At 43.0% G+C, this 17471-nt stretch overlaps 1 protein-coding gene across 1 annotated transcript in view; it reads left to right on the forward strand.

Moving 5' to 3' along the window:
* The first annotated feature begins 400 nt into the window (after positions 1–400).
* SLC16A11 (solute carrier family 16 member 11) overlaps positions 401–17471 on the forward strand; it is a 51657-nt gene continuing 34586 nt past the window's right edge. Inside the window, exon 1 of the mRNA XM_074320110.2 lies at positions 401–1171. The gene's annotated coding sequence lies outside the window, so the exon portion shown is untranslated. The remainder of the gene's footprint in view (positions 1172–17471) is intronic.

A 17471-nucleotide genomic window follows, 5' to 3' on the forward strand; every position in this document is an offset into this window, starting at 1 on the left:
GCTGTAAATGGGTCTGATCTTGGGTCTTAATTTTATACTGAGGATTGGAATAAGGTTAGAATTTAGGTTGAGAGTAGGGTTGTGGCTCACATTGGGCCTGAGAAAATGCCTGAGTTTGAGGCAGAATTAGAGCTGAATCTGGTGCTGAATTTGGCACTAAATTCACGCCTGGAGTTGGGGCTGCCCAACCCAATCTAGAGGTATGTGGAGAGATAGTCCATACAGTAATTCAATACTTGGTCTCTACCCCAATATCTCTCACCATTTAGTCCCACCTAAAACCAAAAGTCCCTTCACCTGCCCCCATCTGCTTTTTCTAACCTCTTTGTTTCCTCACTCCCACCTGCTTCCTCAGCCCCATTTCCTGCAGAAAGTTTGGAGTACGTGATTGCTGAGGTCCTTGGACAGCACAGTCACCAGGACCAAGAAGGCTGAATCCTGGAGTTTTGGGGTGGAGAACACAAGCAGTAGAAGAAAAGAAGTTTGGGAAGAGTTAGTACAAATGACCTGAGTCCTACCTGTCTGAATGTCTGAGACCCAGAATTCTATAACCTGAAATCTTCGATTCCCAAACTTTAGACAGTAAATTAAAAGGAGAATTAATTGGGATTGGAACACAGGCAGATGGCATATGTAGGTGGCAGTGGGTATGCGGTCAGCCCAAATCTCCTCCTCCAGCGTGTGTCAGCTCCCTTTCCATATTTGTTTTTAGCTCCCCCGACTTCCTCATTTTTACTATTTGAGAAAGGGAACCTGAATCACAAAAGATCAGAGGTTGGGCCAGCCTGGTGGTTCAGGTGGTTGGAGTGCAGAGCTCCTAATGCCAATGTAGCCAATTGAATTCCCACATGGGCCAGTGAGTTGCGCCCTCTACAGCTAAGATTGTGAACAACAGCTCTCTCTGGAGCTGGGCTGCCGTGAGCAGCCGGAGGCTGGCGTGAGTTGCTGCGGGCTGCTGTGTGCTGCTGTGGACTACCATGTGCCATCAGGAGTGGCTGGTGGCCAGCGTGAGTGGCCGGCGGCCAGCGTGAGTGGCCGGCGGCCAGCGTGAGTGGCCGGCAGTCAGCGTGAGTGGCCAGCAGCCAGCATGAGCAGCCAGCAGCTGGCAAGATGTGCCGTGAGCTGCTGTGAGTGACTGACTGACAAATGGCAACCGACTGCCTCAGCAGAGGTAAGGGCGGGGGGTGGGGGCAGGAGAGCTGTGTCCTACACAACTAGACTGAGAAACAATGACTTGAACTGGAGTGTGGGGAGGGTAGACAGAAGAAGAGGGGGGAAAAAGATCAGAGGTGCAGTCTGTTGTTTTTCCTCTGCCCCATACCCCCTTTCATTTCCTACATCTGAATTTCCCAGAATTGTCTCCAACAATTGTCTCCCTTTCTCTGCTCTTGTTCAATTATGACCAAAGTCCTAATTTATTATCTGAACTTCCTCTGGGGCCTCAGCCACCAAGCTCCCTGAGCTCTGGCCTAGCTCTCCTCATTCTACTCAGAAGGAGGGGAGAGGGTGAAGGAGAGTAGGATTCCTGGCCAGAATGGGACAGGAGAAGCTGGGGACAGGAACAAAATTTATTGAGCATCAAATCTGTGATTGGGATTTTACCAACACTTGCTATCCATTAACCATTCAGTTCCCACTAGAACCTTGGGAGAGAGTTTGAATGATGGACTGAGGCTCAGAGCCATTATATGACCTGTTCACGATAACATGCCTGGTAAGTAAAAGAGCCAGAATTCAAGCTCAGTTCTACCTGACACCCTGGCCCGGGCTCTGCATATGCACTGTCTTCATGAAAGGGGTTCAATTTAATCCTGTAAACTCTATAAATCCCTCTATGGGGCTCCCCTGAGTTCATACACACAATCTTTTCAACACACACACACACAAAACTCTCTTGTCTTAAAGGTAAAAATGAAAGCAAATACATTTTAGATCATATTTTCTATATAAATGGGATTGTGTTGTGCTACCTGCTGTTTTGCATTCAACTAACAATATATCAAGACCATTTCTCCCATCCGTTTATAAAACATCCTTTATTCATTTCTCATCTTTATCTAATTTCATAATATGTACCATAATCTGTTTGCAAAGTATTTCTCTATTGATGGACATTTTGGTTGTTTTCAGTTTTGTTTTCTTGTTTTGCTTTTATTATTTGGAATGATTGTTAGTGTTTATCTGAAGTTGAGGTGCAAGCTATTTAAGGGATCAACACCTGTGAAAGGAAGGGGGAAGAAGGGAGAAGTTAACCAGCTGTGAAGACCCCATAAAGCTTCAGCCAATCCAACAGGGGGTTCTGGGTATTCAAGTGCATTGCCTGTTGGAGCTGCCCAGCACCGGGCTGAACCTGAACCTTTATAACCCCCCTCACCCTGTTATCTAATGAGGATCATCCCAGCAGGGGTGCGACCTTGGGGGAGGGGGCTGTCTGCACAGGTGACACTCCTCATACTGAGTACAAAAGCCTTTCTGGAAGGAACACTGGGGTCTGGGTAAGTCATCTCTGTGCCTCCCACAGTTCTGCATTATACTCTCATATTAATTTGAGCATAATCAACATTTTTGCATTGTTGGATCTTTCCCACAAAGAACAAGGTATGTTTTTCCATTCACTCATATGCATCCATTCAACGAGTACTTATTGAGTGTTTACAGTATGCACGCATTCTCCTTCAGAAGAGGTATACTTCAGATGTGAGCCAACAGAGAAAAGAGGCCCTGCTCTCATAGAACTTACATTCTGATGGGTGGCAGATAAACAACATAAACGAGTAATATATATATAATGTCATGTAAGTGCTATGGAGGAAAATATAGCATGGAAGTGAGATGGGATCAATTTTTAGTAGACTGTCAAGAATATGTGTCAAGCATGGCCAATAGACATATGAAAAGGTGTTTAATGTTACTAATCATCAGAGAAATGCAAACTAAAACTACAAGGAGATATCACCTCACACCTGTCAGAATGGCTATCATAGGGGGAAAAAAACAACAAACCACAAACGTTGGCAACGATGTGGAGAAAAGGGAACCCTTGTGCATTATTTGTGGGATTGCAAATTGGTGCACCCATTATGATAAACAGTATGGAGGTTCCTCAAAGATTAAGAATAGAGTTACCATATGACCCAGCAATCCCAGATTTGTTTCTAGGTATCCAAAGAATCCAAAATACTAATTTGAAAAGATATATATATCCCTATGTGCATTGCAGCATTATTTACAATAGCCAAGATACTGAAGGAACCTAAGTGTCCATCAACAGATGATGGGCTAAAGAAGATGCGGTACATACTCGTATATATAGAATTGAATATTACTCAGACATTATAAACAATGAAATCTTGCCATCTGCAACAACATGGATGGACCTAGAGGGTATTATGCTAAATGAAATATGTCAGACAAAGACAAATACCATATGACTTCACTTATATGTGGAATCTAAAAACAAAATCATAGATACAGAGAACAAATTGATGGTTGTCAGATGGGAGGGGATTTGAAGTGCTGGGTGGAAAACATGAAGGGATTAAGAAGTACAAATTGGCAGTTACAAAATAGTCATAGGGATGTAAAGTACAGAATAGGGAATATAGTCAATAATATTGCAATAATTATGTACGGTGTCAGGTGGGTGCTAGACTTATTGAGATGATCACTTCATAAGTTATATACATGTTAAACCACTATGCTGTACACCTGAAACTAATATAATATTTAATGTCTACTGTAATTGAAAACAAAAATTTTTTAAAGAATATGGTGTCAAGAGTCCCTTGAAGACGGCAGATTATGTAAATGCTATGCCTGCTGTTTCACATGATCACGTCAAAATTACAACTAAGTTGTAGAACAATCAACATCAAGAATAATGTGAAGACTAGCTGAAAAGGACCCCTATGACTAAGGATGTAAAGAAAAGGCCACATCAAGACTGGTAGGAGGGGTGGAGACCTGAAATGGGCTGACCCCAAACACATAGGTAATGATTGAACACCTGGAGGGACACCTCAGTGGTGGCGGTCCCCTCTGTAGAGGGAGGGGTCCTGGGCTGGGAATAGGAATTCCCACAACCTCTGGTTGTGAAAATCAGTGAGGACTTTGTCCATCCTGGTGAGACAGAAGGTGGCTGGAAACCCAGACATCCTCTTAAAGGGCCCACACACAGCCTCACTCACTTGCAAACACTCACCTGAGCTCTGATGGAGGGATGGCAACTCAAGAGGCACCAGAGACATACAGGAAAAGACTGAGCTGTGTGACTTTGGTGCAAGGGTTGGAGGGACAGCTGCCATTATCCCTGTGTGGAGACTGTCTTACGTGTAGCCTACAGGAGGGCACCATCTTTTCTATGTTGAACCCTCACACAAATGGCTAAATCTGAGATCACAGTGGTCTAGTAAAATCTGCACGTGTACAACCTTGGTGAAGCCCAAGAGTCCCCACTCAACCCAGCTAGTGCCACATCACCAGGTACACTCTCAACACCAGATCAATCAGCTTGCCCCATGTACCTTTGGAGACTCTTTCAACAGTTGAGATTTACGGACATCTGGCAGGTGGCAACAGGCCTAGGGAGACCCTGGGTCTTTTGATAGGTGCCCCAGGCCCAATACTGGTGGCAGGTGGCCTCACTTCACAGTGAGGTCACCTTAGCACACCTCCAGGTTCAGCACAGGCAACAACCAACCGTATATAGCTTTGTAGCTCCTACCAGGTAGCCCCAGGCCTGTCATAGGCAAGGCTAAAATTGGCCTCCATGGGAGCCCCTACCAAAAGACACCAGAAACAACACACCCAGAGGGTGGCTTCAGACCACAACAGAGCACTACCCAGTTAGCCCCACAAGCAGCACACCCAAAGGATGGTCTCAACAGGTACAAGAGCCTGCTAGGGTGAATCCTTCTAAAGGGTCAGCTTACACATTGTGGGCATAGCCAATCCTCAATGCCAGTTAGCCTGGGAGTCAATCCTACCCACTAATGTGGCTAAAGCAATCAAGGCTCAACTACAACAGGAGAATACACACAATATGCAGAAGGGATACTCCTGGAATATACACACAGATGATCAGGGAGACTGTATCACTGGACCACACAGGATACACACTACATAAGACTACTTGGCAAAGACTGAGACATAGGAGACCCACCTAATATGTGGAAGCAAACACAGGGAGGCAGCCAGAATGAGGAAACAAAGAAATATGTCCCAAATAAAAGAACAGGAGAAACCTCCAGAAAAAGCACTAAAAGAAATGGAGGCAACTAACTTAACCAGAGACAGAGTTTAAAACACTTGTTATAACAATGCTTAAGGAACTCAGTGAGAATTTCAACAAAGAGATAGTAAATATAAAGGACATAGAAACCATAAAAAAGAACCAGTCAGAAATAAATAATACAATAACTGAAATGAAGAATACAGTAGAAGGGATTAACAGCACATTAAATGAAGCAGAGGATCAAGTCAGCGATTTAGAGGACCAGGTAGAAGAAAACACCCAATCAGACAAAAACAATGTTTTAAAAGAAAGATAATTTAAGGGACATCCCAGTTTTGGATGCCCCCTCTCATAAGAGAGCTGTACTTTTGCTTTAATAAGAATCTTTGCTAAAAAATATATAAAAATAATAATTTAAGGGAGTTTTGGGACATCTAGCATCCCAACATTATCATTATAGGAGTACCAGAAGGAGAAAAAAAAGGAACAAGGGATCGAGAAGAAATAAAGATGGAGAACTTCCCTATAACCTGGTGAAGGAAATAGACATACAAGCCAAGGAAGTGCAGAGAGTCCCAAATAAGAAGAACCTAAACAGGCCCAAACCAAGACACATCACAATTAAAATGATAAAGTTTAGAGTCAAAGAGAGAATCCTAAAAGCAAGAGAAAGACAACTAATTATTACAAGGGAGTTCCCATAAGATTGTCAGCTGACTTCTCAACAGAAACTTGACAGACCATAGGGGAATAGCAGTAAATATCTAAAGTGATGAAAAACAAGGGCCTACAACCAAGATTACTCTACCCAGCAAGGCTATCATTTCAAATTGAAGGAGACAAGAAAAAGCTAAAGGAATTCATTACCACCAAGCTAGTATTACCAAAAATATTAAAAGGGCTTCTTTAAGAAGAAGGGAGGAAACAAACAAAGAAACAAAAGATCAGAAATATGAATAATAAAATGGCAATAACTATGTACATATCAATAATCACTTTAAATGTAAATGGATTAGAGGCTCCAATCAAAAGACCTAGGGTAGCTGAATGGATAAGAAGACAAGACCCATGCATACGCTGTCTACAAGAGACCCATGTCAGATTGAAAGACACACATAGACTGAAAGTAAATGGATGGAAAAAGATACTTAATGCAAATGGAAATGAGAAAAGAGTGTGGGTAGCAATAATCATACTGTACAAAATAGATTTTAAAATGAATATTAGTAAGACACAGAAAGACATTACATAATGATAAAGGGATCAATTCAACAAGAGGACATCACCCTAGTAAACACCTGTGCACCCAACAGAGGAGCACCTAAATATATAAAACAAATATCAAATGACATAAAGGCAGAGATCAACAGTAACATAATCAGAGAAGAGGATTTTCACACCCCACTGACACCAATGGACAGATCTTCCAGACAGAAAAATCAATAAGGAAACAGTGGCCTTAAATAACACACTAGATCAGATGGATTTAATTGATATTTTTAGAGCATTTCACCCCAAAACAGCAGAATATATATTCTTTTCAAGTGCACATGGAACATTTTTCAAGATCGACCACATGTTATGCTTCAAAACAAGTCTCAATAAATTTAAGAAGATTTAAATTGGGCCGGCCCGGTGGTTCAAGTGGTTGGAGTGCCCTGCTCCAAATGCCGAGGTCGCCAGTTCAATTCCCACATGGGCCAGTGAGCTGTGCCCTCTACAGCTAAGATTGTGAACAACGGCTGTCCCGGAGGTCAGCGTGAGCTGCAGTGAGCTGCAGTGGGCTGCCGCAGGCTGCTGTGTGCTGCCAGGAGCAGTCGGCAGTCCACTGGTGACCGAATGCCTCAGCTGGGGGGAGCGCAATAACAGCATGGGCCAGGGAGCTGTGTCTTACACAACTAGACTGAGAAACAACTTGAACCAGAGTGGGCAGGGAGGCGGAAGAAAGGGGGGGAAATTGTAATACACTACATATACCAATAACAAAAAGATGCATACAAGTCATGTTTGACTTCTACAATTACAAGAGGTGCTCAAAGTGGTTACCACCAGACACTTCTGATTACAGTGAACTACTTCTTGAGCCACACTGGCCACTTGTATCATTGTGCATGCCATTTCAATTTCTTCCTGAAGTACCGCCAGTGTAGCTGGTTTTCTACAGTATATCACATCCTTTAAGTTCCCCCATAGGTAGAAGTCAGGGAGTGTTAAGTCAGGAGAATGTGGAGGAAACTCAACCGCACCTCTTCATCCTATCCATTGTCCTGGCAGATTCTCATCAAGGTAAGCTCTCACATCCTGGTGGAAGTGTGGTGGGGTGCCATCTTGTTGGAAGTAAAATTGATCATTCTCAAAAAGTGTAGGAATTGCAGGTAAAATGGATGTGTATAACATGTCTAGGTACACTTGACCAGTAACGGTACCTTGAAAAATAAAAGGTCCAATTAATCCCCTTAATGACAGTCCATACCAGACATTGATGCCTGGTGAACTGACTTCTATTTCCACCTGAATGTGTGGGTTTTCTGGATCCTAATACACACAGTTATGTTGGTTCACTGTTCCATTCAATTTAAATTATGCTTCATCAGACCAAACCATTTTCCCCACAAACTCCTCATCCTCTCATACTGTGTTTTGGAACCACTGACATTACTGCATCCTTTGATCAGGGTTGTCTTCATTCAGTGTATGTAATAATCTTGGGATGAAAACTTTCCATTTTGCTGTTTTAAGAATGCATTGTATGCTTGTTCTGCTAACTCCTGTCTGATGTGCACATTGTTTGGTAGATTTCTGTGGTGAGTGTGTAAACTGTTCAACACCATAGCAGAAGAAGCAGGACTTGTTGCTGTGCGAGGCCTCCCAGATCTTCCCTTGTGCACATCACACACAGCACCATGCGTCTCTAACTTATTACGAGTGCATGCAATTGTTAGGTATGTTGGAGGTTCTGTTACATACTCACGCCTCTATTGTCATTATACTTCCACAGTGTTCTCAAATTTCAAATACCATTTCAAAATGGTCTTGCGCTCCTTGAACGACAACCATGCTTCCTCCGCCATTTTCTTTGACTGTCCTGCCTGTTGCATAGTGACGCTAGCATTCATTTGATTAACGCCATCATATGAGTGAACGTCAGACTACATATTGCTACCACAACTCAATTCAACTTCGAAAAGTAATATGTAGATAACATCTCTTAAAATGTGTACACATTTTTTTGGCACGCCTGGTATGTACTATCGACTTCTTATCCATTCATCCATTGACAGACACCAGGCTGCCTCCACATCTTGGTCATTGTAAACAATGCTGCAATGAACATACAGATGCACACATCTCCTCATATTTCTTTAGATAAATACCCTGAAGTGGGATTACTGGGTCCTTCATTGTTTCTTCGTATAACTTTTGTTTTAAAGTCTATTTTATCAGGTATAACTATTGCTACCCCACCTTTTTGTTTGTTTATTTATTTGTTTCCATTTTCATGAAATTTTTCCCCCATCCCTTTACTTTTAGTCTGTGTGTGTCCTTCAATCTGAAGTGTCTCTTGTAGGCAGCATATTTAAGGATCTTGTTTTCTTATCCATTCAGCCACCTTATCTTTTGATTTGAGCATTTAATCAATTTACATTTAAAGTAATTATTTATAGATATGTACTTATTGCCATTATAATATGCATATTTTTTATCTTTATTTATTTTTTTCATTTTAAAGAAGTCCATCTTAAGATTCCTTGTAATATTGGTTTGGTGATGATGAACTCCTTTAGATTTTTCTTGCCTGGGAAGCTCTTTATCTGTCTTTTGACTCTAAATGATTACTTTGCTGGGTAGAGTAATCTTGGTGGTAGGTCCTTGCTTTTCATCACTGTGAATATTTCCTGCCAATCAATCCCTTCTGGCCTGCAAAGTTTCTGTGGAGAAATCATCTGACAATCTTATAGGAGCTCCCTTGTAGGTAACTACCTGCTTTTCTCTTGCTACTTTTAAGGTTCTTTTTTTGTCTTTAACTTTTGGCATTTTAATTATGTGTCTTGGTGTGGGCCTCTTTGGGTTCATCTTGTTTGGGACTCTGCTTCCTGGGCTTGTATGTCTATTTCCTTTACCAGGTTAGGGGAGTATTTTTGTCATTATTTTTTCAAATAGGTTTTCAATTCCTTGCTCTCTCTCTTCTCCTTTTCATACCCTTAGGATGTGAATGTTGGTGTGCTTAATGTTTCCCAGAGGCCCCTTAAACTATCTTCATTTTTTTTAAATCCTTTTTTCTTTTTGTTGGTCTGATTGGATGTTTTCTGCTACCTTATCTTCTAAATCACTGTTTTGAGCCTCTGTTTCATCTAATCTACTGTTGATTCCCTCTAATGTTTTCTTCATTTCAGTTATTGTATTCTTTAGTTCTGTTTTGTTTTGTTTTAATGTTTCCTATCTCCATTTTAATGTTTCCTATCTTTTTGTTGAAGTTCTCCCTGAGATTATTGGGTGTTTGGAACTCCACTTCTGGTAGATTGCTTGTCTCCATTTTGTTTAGTTCTTTTTCTGGAGCTTTTTTCTTTTCTTTCATTTGGGGCATTTTTCTTTGTCTCTCCATTTTGGCTGCCTCCCTGTGTTTGTTTCTATATATTAGGTAAGGCTGCTATGTCTTCCAATCTTAGTAGTGTGGACTTATGTAATAGGCTGCTGTGGGGTTCAATGGCACAATCTCTCTCATCACTTGAGGTGAGTACTCCAGGTGTGTTTTTGTGTGTGTGGGTTGTGTGTGCCCTCCTATTTTAGTTGAGACTTAGTTGTTGTTTGCACTTCAGTGGGAGGGATTGACCCTCAGGCTGATTCGTTATGAGGACTTACTATAACTGCAGTGGAGGAGCTGTAGTGTAGGGGCTGATTCTACTGAACAGGACTTGCTTTAGCAGGGCTCTGGTGCCTGCCCAATCTGCCCATTGGGTGTGTCCTCTTTGGTGGCAGTGGATGATGCTCCAGCTTGATCCAAAGCTGGCCACTGGGCATGCCAGCCCCAGGGCCTCCGGGAAGGGGACTTGCAGCAGGCCAGTTCAGCCACATTCTGTTCCCTGCCCAGGGTCACCTGGCATGAGCCACGAAGCAATCCACGTATGACCACCACCCACGTTGGGCTTGGAGGTGCCTCAGGAGGCTAAGTCTCATATCAAGGTTGAGTGTCTCCAGTAGGCTTGGGGCTGCTCAGCCAGAGGTATGAGACATGCTGAAGCCAAATGCTATTTGTTTAGGTTTTTCTGAATTTTTGAGAGATTTTAGGAAAGTCCGCAGCATGAGCAAAGATAGGCTATTTATGCAGAAGATCCACTGTAAACAGCTTGGGTGTTCTCGATAGTTGGGTGGGCTGGGATCTCAGGGAATAAAGGTGAATGGTGTGGCCAGATTGATGGAGACTCAGATATGGCGGTCACCTGCATCTGTACACCAGGAGCATGGAGGGCTCAACCAAGAAACTATGGCTTCTACCAGCTCCTCCATCTGGGAGAAAGCTGCCCCTCCAACCCTCGCCCTGAATCAAACGACTCTGTTCCTCCCTGTATATATGTTCCTGGTGACTTTTGAGGTGCTGCCCCAGAGCCGGAGCTCTGAGAGAGCAAGTCTGTCAATGGGTAAGTCCATTGCAGTCCCTTTAAAAGGAGTGCCTGGAACTACAGCCACTCTCATCTCATTTGGCCACAATATCTGCTGATTTTCACAGCAGATATTGTGTTTCACATGGGAACTTTTTTCCACAGCAATGGAACCCTGGGCCAGGGAGCCTGGTGTGGGTCTGGGACCCTCATTCCTCTGCGTAGTCCTCCACAGTCAAGATATCCCTCCTAAGTTTTAATGGTCACATGTAGATGTGGGACCAGCCTGTTCTGCATCTCTGTCCCTCCTACGAGGCTCCAGATGTCTTCTTCTATATGTCCTCAGTTGTAGGCTTCTTCTATATGTCCTTAGTTGTATTTAGTATGATTCTCAATAATGGTTATTCTGTAATTTAGTTCTGATATGGTCATGAGAAGAGGTAATCACAGTGTTTACCTACTCCACCATCTTCACTGGATCTCTTGTATTCTCTGTATTTAAATCACAGTCTTCCATGTCTTTATTTTCTGGATATGTTTCATTTTTTTGAACTACCTTTTTACCTTGGTTATTAATGATAATTGATTGATTATTTCTCTGCCTGGGCATTTATAGGAATGAGATTTGCTTTTTTTTTTTTTTTTTTTTAGTATTTGACACGTCACTGTTTAGCAGATTGATAACTAGAGGTCTTTCTTTTGTTTTCCAGTAGGTGGCACTGAAGTGCAAGGTTTTATTTTCCCTTACCTGCATTGCTGGGGCTTCTGGGATATCTGTGGGGTGGTATTACCACTGCTGTGGAAAATGCCCCGTATTCCCTGAGGAGGTTGGCGTCACCTCTATGATTAGGTAGCCTTGGCCTCAGGGCAAAACCCCTGTGGGGCAATGAGGTAGGTGATGTGGTTTCGGGCCTGTGAGATCCCAGTGCTGCCTCCTGTAACTAAATGCTGCCCGCAGTGCTCTACTATCTGAAATGTCCCAGGTGCCTCTACGAGTTTCTACTGTGATGGATAGGGGCAGGAGGCTGGTTCACACATTCATGCTTTTGCTCTTTTCCTAGTAATGGTGGCTGCCAGACCTCAGCTGTCACACCTTTGTATCTCTATCCTGTCATTGGGTTTAGCCATAGTGTGTGTCTGCTGCTCAGGGAGAAATGTTTCTGCCCCTCCAGTCCTCATGGCTGCTGAGTGTGTGTGCTATAACTGACAACTCTATTGCTAAGCATATGCTGGGGCTGCTATGAGCTATGCAAGTGTGAGAGGAGGTGGCTATGCACTTGTGACTTTGTTCTCCACCTGATAATGGTAGCTCTAGACCACAGCTGCCACACTTCTGTGTTCTGTCTCTGCCCTGTCACAGTGTGTCATGCAGGGTGTCAGGCGGGGTCTCTGGTCCCGCTCCCCACATAAGAACACAGGATATGGTGAGGCCAAAAAGGAACACACACAGAGCCATAGATACGGGAGTCATATCACTATATTCTCACTGGCGGCTGGGTTGGAGACACAGGAAGCAGGAGCCACACTATCCGCAACCGCCGTCCACTTCTCTCTGTCAACCAACCCCACTTGCTAGCTGCAATCCATTGTGCTAACTACAATCCACTCTTGCTAGCTCAACCACCATCTTCTTGCTAGTCCCCCATTTTTCTGCTAGCATAGCCAAGGCAGTTATATTAGTGGCCAATGACTCACTGGTTACAGCTGACGGCCAACTAGCCACAGCTGATGACCATCCAATCACAGTTGATGGCCATTTACTACCTGAGCCAGCACCTTTCCACGTGAGGCCGAGAGCCTGGAAACTGTACTCCTGGCTCTGTCCCCACACAGGGTTTAGCTGCACTGTGTGCTGATCATTTATGCAGGAATGTTGATTCTACCCCTCTGTTCCATAGGGCTGTTGTGTGTGTGCACTCTGTAACTCAACACCTTCCTGGTTACCAGGTCTGCTGGGGCTGTAGTGAGCTCTGGGCTGTACCTGTGGCATGATTCTCTGTCCTTCCCCCTTCCCTGCTCCCTGCTTCACTCAGATACGCCCACTTTCAGATGTTTCAGTGCAAAGATCTCACTTAGATGAGGTTGTGTGTTGAGCATGGAATTTGTTGTTGAATTATAGCTCTCCAACTTGTTGTACCTTTGGGGAATGACCTAAAGGTCCTCTCACACTGCAATATTTCTGAAGTGACTCTTAGAAACACTTTCTAATGAATCACTTTCACAAGGATCTTCATCCCCGGGTCGGCCTCTGGAGAACCTAGGCCAAGAGTCATGGACTGTTCTGTTCTTCCTTTCTCATTCTTTCCTCTTCTTCTCATTGATCATCAGGGTTGGGGAAAGGGAGAGGAGAATTCAAGGAAAAGATGCCCCTGGTCTGGTGCTATTGTAGTGGTCAAGATGCTCTTCACAGCAGGCATCCAACACTGACCTTTCATGGAGTCGACTGGTGGTGCCTCCAAGACCCCTATGGGATCCTCTAAACTATAACAGTACCCCACAAGGATTGTTGATCTTCAAACAGCTGGAGCAGAAAGTCCTTGAGGTGAGGTATGCACCTCTTTTAAGGGACATATATCACATGTTGAAATTGTTTCACAGAGCTGAGCAGAGAGAGTTTAATCTTATCACTCTCAAGACTTTTCTCACAATTAGGTGAGAGGGAAAAGTCAGAGTCAGCAGCCGCTTTTCCCAGGCAGGGGGAAGGAGAGGCAAGGCTCCTTCCCATATTCTTCTAAGGCAGCTCATTGGGGGTCCCCACTCGGTTCCGCCTGGCTTAGGTTGTATCTCCCATGAGATATCTTACCCGTCTTTGGCTGCAAACCATCTTTTGGGGACCAGACAGAGAGACATAAGGTGTAAACACAAGGATGGAACAGAGTCCCAGAAAGGTACAGTCTTACAGACTCTTCTTTCCTTAAGGAAAGACACAGGGGGGACAGTTGGCTAGGCTGTTGTGTGACTACAATACAAGTATATGTGTTTCCAATTATCAAAAAATAAAAGTTTAATTTTTAAAATGGATTTTAGCTTTATTCATTCCACTAATTTTTGGAATCTTCTAATATTCTCTTTTTAAAGATTTTTCTTAAAATATAGCTAAAATATAATATTATATAAGTTTCAGGCTTTCACCATAGTTATTCAATATTTGTATACCTACAGAAGGGATCACCATGAGTCTAGCAACACTGTACCATACCATCACAATATTATAGACTATTTTCCCTATACTGTACATTACATCCCCATAACTTGTCTTATACTTGAAAAATTGAACCTCTTGTTCCCCTACAACTTTTCCTTTCTTAGTTTTTCAGTTACAGTTGACACTCAATATTACTTTTTATTAATACCGTGTTGTGGTTAGACATTTATATAATTTAAGAAGAGATCATCCTGACTGCTCTAGTACCCACCTGGCACTATGCATAGTTATTACCATATTATTGACTATATTCCCTATGCTTTTCTTTACATCCTGATGACTCTTTAGTAACTACTAATTTGTACTTCTTAATGCCTTCACCTCCACCCTGTCCCCCCACACCCCTCCCATCTATCACCCTAATAAATCTACTGCCCATCTGACATCATAGTTAATTATTGCTATATTATTGACTGTATTTCTTATGTTATACCCTACATCCCCATGACTACTTTGTAACAACAAATTTGTACTTCTTAATTCCGTCCCCTTTTTCATCCACCCCCACAAATCCCCTCCCATCTGGCAACCATCAAAATGTTCTTTGTATCTATGAGTTTTTGTTTGTTTGTTATTTCATTCTTTAGATTCCAATATAAGTGAAATCACATTGCACCTGTCTTTCTCTGTCTGACATATTTCATTTAGCCCAACACCCCCAGGTCCATCCATAGCACCCCAGATGGCAAAACTCCATTCCTTTCCATGGCAGAGCATATTCCATTGCATATATGTACCTCCTACTCTTTATCCATTCATCCATTGATGAACACCCAGGCTACCTCCACATCTTGGCCATTGTAAACTATGCTGCAGTGAACATATGGATGCACATGTCATCTTGAAGTAGCATTTTGGGTTTCTTCAAATAAATACCCAGAAGTGGTATCACTGGGCCCTTCTTGGTCTCTTGTCAGAGCCTTTGTTTTAAAGTCTATTTTGTCTGGCATAAGTATTGTTACCCAAGCTTTTTTGTTTGTTTCCATTTTCATGAAATATTTTTTCCTCATTGTATTTTGATGTGAAGTGAGTCTCTTGTAGGAACCACATATAAGGGTCTTATTTTCTTATCCATTCAACCACCATATCTTTTGATTTGAGCATTTCATCCATTTACAGTTAAAGTAATTGTTGAGAGGAGGCTGGGTGGCTCAATTGGTTAGAGCCTGAACTCTGAACAACACAGTTGCTGGTTTGATTCCCACATGGGCCAGTGAGCTGTGCCCTCCAAAGCTGGATTCAACTCAGCGAGCTGCTGCTGGGCTGCCAATGGGTCGGCTGGATGGCTCAGTTGGTTAGAGTGCGAGCTCTCAACAGCAGGGTCGCCAATTTGATTTCCGCATGGGATGGTGGGCTGGGCCCCCTGCAACTAAGATTGAACGCAGCGACTGGACTTGGAGATTTTAAATCATGTGAGTTTTGTCATGTATCAGTGTGCCATGTTGATTTGCCATTGGGCCCTCCTCCCAGTCCCTGCCCTGCTTTCTTGGACTAATGGGTCTTTGTATTTCAGTGTTTATTTTGTGGCTGAAGTTGTAGAACTGAAGCTGCAGACTCTTTGTGTGACTAGAATAAAGAAAAGCCATTGCCTCTCACTGTGAGAGAGTAAAAGATGTTCTGGGTTATTAACACTCGGTAGAGAATTAACAAATTATAAAATCTCTTAAACATGCACTGTTCAGATTGGTTTATAGAAACTAATACATAAACACACTTGCATGAATTTACTTTTCCTAGAAATCCCCCAGGTGACAACTTCAAACATACTGAATGTTCAAATGTTTAGAAACAACATCTTTTCTCACAGAAATTTTTAGCTTAGTCTGGAGATTTGTCAATGACCTTGCTGTCCATAAATTGTTCTTGCTTGACAGGAAACATCCATCAAATCCCCATAAGATAGTGTGTATTACTCTTCCATAGATAACATTACTCTCCTCCATTATGGTATTGTTAGTTATAGTAATAAATTAGCTGTAACCATTCAACATTGTCAATATGTAAGTTTTGTGTTTCCTTCTGGCACTTGCCTGAAGATTCTGTTATAAGCTACATGGTAAAAAGGAACAAACAAACAAACCAAAGAAAACAAACAAACCGAAGTGTCTTCAACAAAGAAGGATAGTCTGAAAGCCTCATGAAAAGCATTGTATCAAGTATTTTTAAATACTGTTATTTCAAGGAACAGACTCATGAGTATGGGCTTCTGAGCAGACGTTGCTTAGACAAGCATCAGTTCTATTATCAGACTGAGGGAGGATTTCCAGGACTATTCCAGTCCAGACACACAGAACACCATGAAATCTGAATGCTGATCCAACACGCTGCCGACCAAGAATGAACTAAGTAGGCCTGCATAAGCTGATGAGGGAAATGAACTTGCACTTACTGATTTCGAATATTACTGGTATTGTTTTTTCGTTCTGTGCCCTTGGCTAAAGTAGTGCCCAGTATTTGGTGCCCACAGAATCAGCTGGGTGCCACTGCTCTTGATGGAATCTCTGGCACACTGGGCAGTGCCCTCCGGACCCCATCAGTCCAGGTCCCCTCAGAGCACTTCCCACGAAAACCTCTCTCTGCTCCAGTCTGCTGATTTTCATGGGATGCTGCTAGGCAGGGACAAGTGAAGGGCTGCTGCCTCTCGGGAGGTAAATTTTGTCTTTCCCATACCTTCCCTCTTTATTTTTAATTAACCTTAATTGAGACCTTCTTATATTCCAGGCAGTTATCTGGGTGCAAGTAATACAGCAGTGCATCTATCCTGCCCTCTCTTAATGAGAAGCCCTAGCTATTCTGGTTCTTTACAGCTGAGACGCTTCCCCTGGTAGACTAGATCAATGGAAGAACATAGCAATCTCCACCCCTCCCTATATCCATTCTCTCCACAGCAGGACTTTGTAGCTCCTCTCATCAAAAAGTGGAGTCTATTTCTTGACTCCTTGAGTCGGGGCTGCCTTGTGATCTACTTTGCTCCATAAGACGCAGCAGAAGTGACGCTTCAGTTCCAAAACTAAGAGTCCTTGCACTCTCCCAGTTACTTTCTTGGAACCCTGCTGACACACTATGTGCACATCCTAACATGGCCGAGTCGTCCCCATTGTCCCAGCCTGTAGCCAGCCAAATGTCACACATGGCAGTGAGGCTATCCTAGACCAGCCAGCTCCCGGCCACGCCACCAACTGACCACAAATGCATGAACGAGCCTAGCTCAGATGAGCCACGCCTGGCCAGACCAAAATGCCAGCCAGCTGACCTACAGACCCAAGAACTATAATAATAGATGCTTATTGTTTTAAGCCACTGCTCATTCGGGGGTGTTTTGTTAAACAGCAATAGCTAACCAATACATCCGGGGATCTTATTTACTTTTCCCAACAACTCTGGGATCTTCAAATAAGTTAATAATTGCTTTTTCCTTATCACACTGTTTATACAG

Source organism: Rhinolophus sinicus, chromosome 12 (assembly GCF_057876585.1).
Source record: "Rhinolophus sinicus isolate RSI-liver-muscle chromosome 12, RSI-T2T, whole genome shotgun sequence".
In the NCBI taxonomy this organism is placed as follows: Eukaryota; Metazoa; Chordata; class Mammalia; order Chiroptera; family Rhinolophidae; genus Rhinolophus; species Rhinolophus sinicus.